Source organism: Rhinichthys klamathensis, unplaced genomic scaffold (assembly GCF_029890125.1).
Source record: "Rhinichthys klamathensis goyatoka isolate OS25496 unplaced genomic scaffold, OSU_Roscu_1.1 h1tg000249l_1, whole genome shotgun sequence".
Lineage (NCBI taxonomy): Eukaryota > Metazoa > Chordata > Actinopteri > Cypriniformes > Leuciscidae > Rhinichthys > Rhinichthys klamathensis.
Window position 1 is genome coordinate 854572 of NW_026606771.1, and position 7108 is coordinate 861679.

Consider the following 7108-nt stretch of genomic DNA (forward strand, 5'->3'; position numbering starts at 1 on the left):
GTTTTGGCATTGGGACTGTTGTGGTGATCAATGGGTGGTTAGGGCTGGTCTCGGGTGGTTCGCTGCGGAGGCAGTTAACCAAAACAGCCTTTCCTGGTCCTTTGTGGTGTTGGACCCAGTTGTGGGAAACTGTGCTGTCATGCTCAGGAAGTGCAGCTGTCAGCTGAGGTGGCTGGATGATGCTGTCACTTTGTGATGTGACAGCTGGCTCTGTGGCCTGTGGCCGACAAGCAGTGTTCAGGGTGCTTGGTATTACGCTTAGACACAAGACGTCGGGCTCATCCTTCCTGTGTCCCTTGTGAAGTTTCCTGTGAAGAAGCTCTTTCAGCACCTTCAGGATCTCCGCCGTCTCTGACGGGGCCATACGATTTCTATCTGATGTGGGCTCAGACCTGGGCTCGTCGGTGGCATGTCGAGAGGGGCTCCATGGCCTGTTTTCTGGGCTTGGGGTTCTTGGTGATGGGGGTCGGCTATTTCTGGGTCGCCGGCTGGTTTCCCAGAATCTTTCAGAGCGCTCGCTCTGGTGTCTAGGACGCGCACCATCACAGTTGTGCTGCCCTCTGTTGGCCTGGAACGGTTCTGACTCTCTGTGAAAAGGGCTGTGGTGTCGTGGGGCGCCCTCTAGAGGCAGCTCTGAGTAGTGTTCAGAGACAGAGTAGATTGTGTGGTCTTTCAAAGTCTTTTCGGACACAATATTTTGCTTAATGTGAGCTTTGTGGGCCAAGTCTCGTAGCTGTTGGGTAGACATGCTACGGGGACAGGCCAGGATGCCTAAGTGATGACTCACTGTGGGATGCAGATTTCGAAGGAACAAAGTTCTGAAATTGACATCCTCTTCCATATAGGGCTGGTTCCGTGCTCCGAAATAGGCTTGTCGGAGTCGGCTGTAGTAGGTCTGTGGGGTTTCAAGTCGGGCCTGCTGTAGGTCCAAGGCGGTGAACAACCCTTGGTCTGATTCTGGATCAGAGAATTCACGGATCAAAGCTTGTTGCAGCTGCTGGTAGTCCGTTTTGATAGTCTCTGTTTGACGGTCAAGGAAGCTGCGCACATCACGACTGGACGTAATTCTTAGCAGGTACAATCTGTCCCAAGCGGTCGCGTTGGTGACAGTTTGTAAGTGAAAGTCAATGTCTTGCAGGTAGGCATGCACGTCGTGGCCTCCTGCAGGGTTCGGAGTGAACGTAGGGATGTGTCTGGCCAGCTTGTCAAGTTCTTTGGGGGCCGTGCCGTGGTTAGGGGCAGGGGTTCTCTTGAAGGCCCCCCTCCTTGCTGCTGGCGGGGGTTCTTGTGCGCTGGCTGGTGGTGTCTTGAACGGTGGACTTTCGCCCCCCTTTTCAGCTCTTAGCTCTTGGCTGAAAGATGCGGAACGGCTGGTCAGGGAAAACTTTGTGGTGTGTGTTTCCCCTTCCCGGTCACTCTGCAGTCTATACGAGTGTTTCAGCTCTGTGCGGACAATGTCAAGTTCGTATTCGAGATTGTGTCTCTGCTGAACAAGCTCGTGGATTTTAGCTTGGGCCGCTTGAAAGTGTTTTTTGCAGGCCTTGGCTTTAGTGTCTCTTTCTTTTAATTCAGTCTCTGCTCTTGCAAGGAGAGCTTCACCATGTCGGAGTTTCTTGTCGAGTTCCTTTTTGGTTTCTTTCTCCGACTGCTTTCTTTGGTCTGTGTCCAGACGAAGATCAGAGAGGGCTTTTTGGAGTCTTTCCACTTCCTCTTGTAGCTCTGGGTCTGTGGTATCCTTTTTCCCGCGCTGTTCGTGGGTCTCAAGGAGTAGCTGGTCCAGACGAGACTGAGCGTGGGTTTGGTTCCTCCGGGCCTCCTCCACTTGAAGCTTTAGCGTTGCAGCTTCCTGCTCCAGGTTGATGCCGTGTCTTTCGCTGAGCCGTGCCTGGTTGACAAGTGTGTGAGCGAGATGTCCAACGATTTTGGCCCAGTCTTTGTATTGGTAGCTCTGGGTTGGATCGTGTTCCATCAGCTTGTCCAAGTCGACGTCCAGCTGCTCTTGGCTCGGGGGCTCTGAGTCACCAGCTTCCTCGGGCAGGAAGGTAGCCGTCATGGCTGTCAGCCATGTGTCGAGGTTGTCCCAGTGGGCTGCGGGACTGGAGGCACGGGACATACTGGCTCACTGTGGGCGAGAGAAACACAGCACACACACAAAGAGACCAAGGCAAGTTCGTTCTACCGTTAACGAATTATGCTAATACGGCTTATGCCGTCTATGAGAATTTTGGCTAACTGATGCAGACAGTTAGATTGGGACAATTTGCGTAGGTCAGCGCAGGGCCTAAATAAAGATTTTGACAGGGCGGCAGCCTAGGGAGTCACGTGGTGACGCTAGCTGCTCAGTGGTTGATCTGTTATTTAGCTGTCCTTCGTGTCTCTCATAGGCTCTGTTTCTAGGTGAACTGAAAGAAACAAATCACAACAGAACGGAAAAATAGCGAGATAGAAAAGATTGCAGTAAAATGAAACAAAACAAATTAATAGGTCTGTAATGAAATGGGAGATATACTAACACAAAGAGTGTTGCAGGGGATAACGAGGCCTGAGCCTGCTATCCAGATGGGTTTTACCTTATTTAGTTTGCCTGGGTGACTTGCGGTCACTCTGGTTGGAGCCAGCGTCGTGGTTAATCCTTCCGTCGACCCCACACTCAACCGCTGTGTCCCCGGGCCTCTCTGTTCATCTGTACCAAGGTGCGTTCCTCTCAAACAATCTGCAACTTTGGAGTGCCAGATTGCTGATGACACAGTTCATGTGTCGCACCAAATGGAAAGAGACAGAAAAGTCCGAGACTCACTCACGGTCCGCGTCGGTAACGCCGGTCAGACAAACCAGCTTGCCGGAAACCAACCAGAGATGCCTGTCGAATCACCACAGTGCCCTAGGGAATTCTACGTACAAATACAGAACAGGATTTAGCAAGTGAAACTTAAAGTGAATTAAGGCTTTCTTGTTTATCCAAATTGAGTAATTATGTGTGTAGAAATAAAGGCAAAGGCTTTACTAAATAATAATAAACAAAAGGAAATTATGATAATGTTGGTAATTATCAAAATGACCTAACCCAAAAGAGAAAATAGAGAATAAGGAAAGCCAGATGAAACACGGAGGAAGCAGGCTGTCGTAGCGTGTTTGTGCCACAAGGGTACGTACTTCCACAGTGGTGGCCCACCTGACTTGAATGGACAAACTTAATTCAAATCAAATTCAACGAAGGTTAAATCAAATTTAAATAAGCATGTAAGAAGAATTAAAAGGAAAATCAGAATAATATCCGCTAATCACCAATATTAGCAATGAAGTATCATTAATAATTATGAAATAATCAAGAGAGAAAGGTAGAACTAAAGAGCAGGCTGAACGCAGGAGGAGGTGTACCGTAGTAGTGGGTTTTCGCCACAAGGGGACGCACTTCCTCTCTGTCGTTAACCTGGTTGAATCAGCCACCTTAATTTAAATTTAAATTCAAAGTTGTTTGAACCAAATTCAAATAAGCGTGTAAAGGAAGTTCAAGATCAGAATTATATCTGATAGTAAATCAAGATTACTGCAAGGTATCATTAATAATTATGAAATAATCCAAAGAGAGAAGTAGCAATAAGTGATTCAAAACAGAATTGCAAAGAGAGAGTGAAGAGACTCGACAGCTGTGAACCGACTTAGCAGGAGATGGCCATTAGATGGCTTAATTCCCTCCAAGTGGGTTAAACAGTGGCTGAGTCTAAACTGAGACTTCACTCTAAATTTTAATCCAAATCCTGTTTGAATCAAACTCAAGCCAAGTACAAACAGTTAGAGGCAGGAGAACTATCTAACGTTCAACAATATTAACACAAGCAAAGCTTTCCAATGCGAATATGTATTGAAAGTTAGACTGCAAAGTTCATAATCACAGGAAAAATGAAAAAAAACGAGAGAATTTTTAGAACAGAGTGACCTGTTTGCGAATGCCCACACGATGGCGCAATTTTCGTTCATGCGGGGTGAAGTCAGGGCGTGGTAGTGATTTGAGACTGTCACACACTTAAAGGTTGCCCTCTTGTGTTTGTCAGCGGAATAACAACCAGCCTGCTTCAAATGTGATTCAAATCTAAGGGCACGCCCCGTTACTGCATAGATCACAAACATAAAATTTTAAATCTCGGCGGATTTTTGGTGCTATATTTCACAAAAGTGTGTGGCAGGATTTCTTCGCTGCACTACACGTAAATTGTGGACAACAGGAATTAGGCATCTGTTTTTCGGATCCAAATAACATTTATCAAATAGCATTTATGATGACAAATGTTTTCAGTGTTGGATTTTTTCGGTGCTATGTTTTACAAGCACATCTAGCAGGATTCGTCGCTGCGTTGTGCGAGAGAAAACAGGAATTATTCATCTGTTTTTCGACTCCCATAACATATATCAAATAGCACCTATGATTAAATATGCTTTAGGTTTTTACAATTGAGTAGCTACGTCAATGTTTAACCAGGAGTTTATCGTTAATCTAACGATTATAAGGCCTTTTTAAGAATAGTGAAAGAGCATCGTTTCACTAAATCTTGTCTTCACCCTGTTAGAGGAATCTCGTTCGGACAGGGGAGTTTTTAATATTAAAATGTAGCGCGTCTTTACAGAGGCAATTTTAATATTATTAATATAACTGCAGTTTAATTTAGCAATTAACAGTGACTAAAATGTTAAGACATATTTAGCAGCTGTTAATGTGCTTACCTGAATTCGGCTTTGTGCCTTTACTCAGTTTAGTCAGTGAGTTCGCGCTGCGCGCTTTGGCTCACGATTCGAAACGCGCATACAATACTAAATAACAATATACACATAGATTGAAACTGAATTGCTCATAAACAAATTTAAAATGTTCCCGCATCATTCTCCTCCAAACTGTAAAGTATTTGGGCCATTGGGGAATATGTATTCAATATTTAGTAATTACAAATTAATAACTATTGATACGGGTTTGACCCAGATAACAATACATGTTAAAAATCACCCGGCAAAGGGGGTTACGTTGCCAATCTGTTATGAACGACTGAATACAATGGATTTGTAATCAATTATTCATACAGATCGGCAAGATAGATCAATTTTATTTATCAATAATAAAATCATAACGAATTATAATTCAATATTCACATACAAATTGTCTAGAATATATAGATTCTCAGGATACTCCTCAATGGAATTAATTAGTATCGAATATTCTGTTTGTCCAGCAAACTGGTCATGGATCTTCATCAATTTCCACAGAGAAATTACCTTTAAGAGACTCGCAGGAAAAGACGATCTTTACGGCCGTAAAAGATAGCTTTCCTGTTTTGTCACAATACTATTTAAAGTATTATACCATTTCAAAGCTTGTAGCTGATCGAAACATTTAAGTGATTTGAAGTATGAGCACAGGCAGAATCAATCAATGAATATATGTATTTAATAATGGTGATTACGTATACGGTTAATAAACGTTACAAGGAATAAATGTATTTACAAACACAATAAAACATCGAGGAAGGAGAATGCATATAGAAAGAGAGGGAGAGAGCTGGTGAGTTTGGCAAAATTCATCAGACACAGAACCGTTAAGAGAGACAACTTAGAGTCAAATCGTACCCTAATTAGGGCAGGCAATCTTAGCAATATTTAGATCTCGGTAAGAAACGAATACTTGCTGATCATGTTCTCTCGTGTGTGTGTGCGTGTGTTCCGGACCCGGTCAGAGGTCCTTTCCGGCGCGCCCGTGTGGCGGGATGTTCAAATCGTCCGTTGAAGGTGTTGCCAAAGAAATGATTCAAACTAAGTTTGTTTCACTCGCCGGTGAGAATGAACAAAGGAGAATACAAAAAGGAAAATAAAACTGAACTAGACAAACAAAGGAAAGATGGGTCATCGCATGAACACGAGGTCCCGATGGACCAAGGCGTCACATGATGAAGGAAGGGAGAGTCCAGAGTACGAGCGAGCGAGAGAGTCAAGCGCGCGTCACATGTTGGAGGAAGAGCAGTCCAGGGTACCAGCCAGAGAGGGAAGACAGGGGTACCGGCCAGAGAGGAAAGACAGAGCACAGGAAGAGCGAGTCCAGTTCTCTTTAAAGGAACTGGAGTCCACACCTCTGAGGTGCGAACTGGCCAATGACATTCAACGAAACTCTTGGCGGCAAAATTCTCTTTGTCTTGTCAAAGCTAAATTATGGCCGCATTCACAGGTTTTACGATCAGTCAGAATTTGTTCAGAATCATTTCAAAGATGGTAAAACATAGTAAAATACATTTTATGGCTAGTTCAATTACATAAATGACCTTGTCAGCTCACAAGGATTCTGAACATAGGAAGAAAGACATTTAAGGAGAGTTATATTGCAAAGTTACATTAAAAGCATAATTAACTGCCCTTTTAGTTTGTTTTAAACTAACACACACTCATAGGTCCCTTCATAGGACCTGGGCAATCGACAAACATAACAACATATCAAATATACCTCAGTAAATGTCTTTAAATGAGGAGAGTAGTAAAAGTTCATATATGTGTGTGTGTTTGTATCTGCGTGCATTGAGCACCCAACAGGGGGGGGTTCTCTGGAATTCCTTTGAAGCTTGGACTACGTGAGTGGGAGAATGCAGGGTTAGTCTCTGGCGAGTGTTCCAGGGTCGTAAAAGTGTTAGGAGCAGACTTGTTGGCACCAAAGTCCAGTAATTTTCATTAATCCTAAAAACTTTGGGTTTTAGGAAGAATGTGCTTTATTTGCGTTCAGGGCAGAGTCAATGATTTACCCCAGATACCTTACACACTAAAAGCCAAAGGGCCTGCTCGAGGCTTGAGGAAGTTCCCATATGGTCTAGCGGTCAGGATTCCTGGTTTTCACCCAGGCGGCCCGGGTTCGACTCCCGGTATGGGAAGTTCGTGTTGTCTTTGCTTCACTTATGGAAACAGCCAGGACGTCTCTCTGTGCCACTAGCACTTTTGGCCGGCAGGCGGAGCTTACGAAACCTGATAGGTTTAGGTTCTGTCCCCAACCGGTGTGCCTTCGATAGCTCAGCTGGTAGAGCGGAGGACTGTAGGTGGCAAATTGGCAATCCTTAGGTCGCTGGTTCGACTCTGGCTCGAAGGA

General features: G+C 44.6%; 2 non-coding genes across 2 annotated transcripts; both read left to right on the plus strand.

Annotated features, from left to right (window-relative positions):
• Positions 1-6824: 6824 nt before the first annotated feature.
• On the plus strand, positions 6825-6896 carry trnae-uuc (transfer RNA glutamic acid (anticodon UUC)). Its single transcript has one exon. It is a non-coding gene; the product is annotated as a tRNA-Glu (tRNA).
• A 125-nt stretch (positions 6897-7021) lies between these two features.
• On the plus strand, positions 7022-7108 carry trnay-gua (transfer RNA tyrosine (anticodon GUA)). Its single transcript is given in 2 exon segments — positions 7022-7058; positions 7073-7108. It is a non-coding gene; the product is annotated as a tRNA-Tyr (tRNA).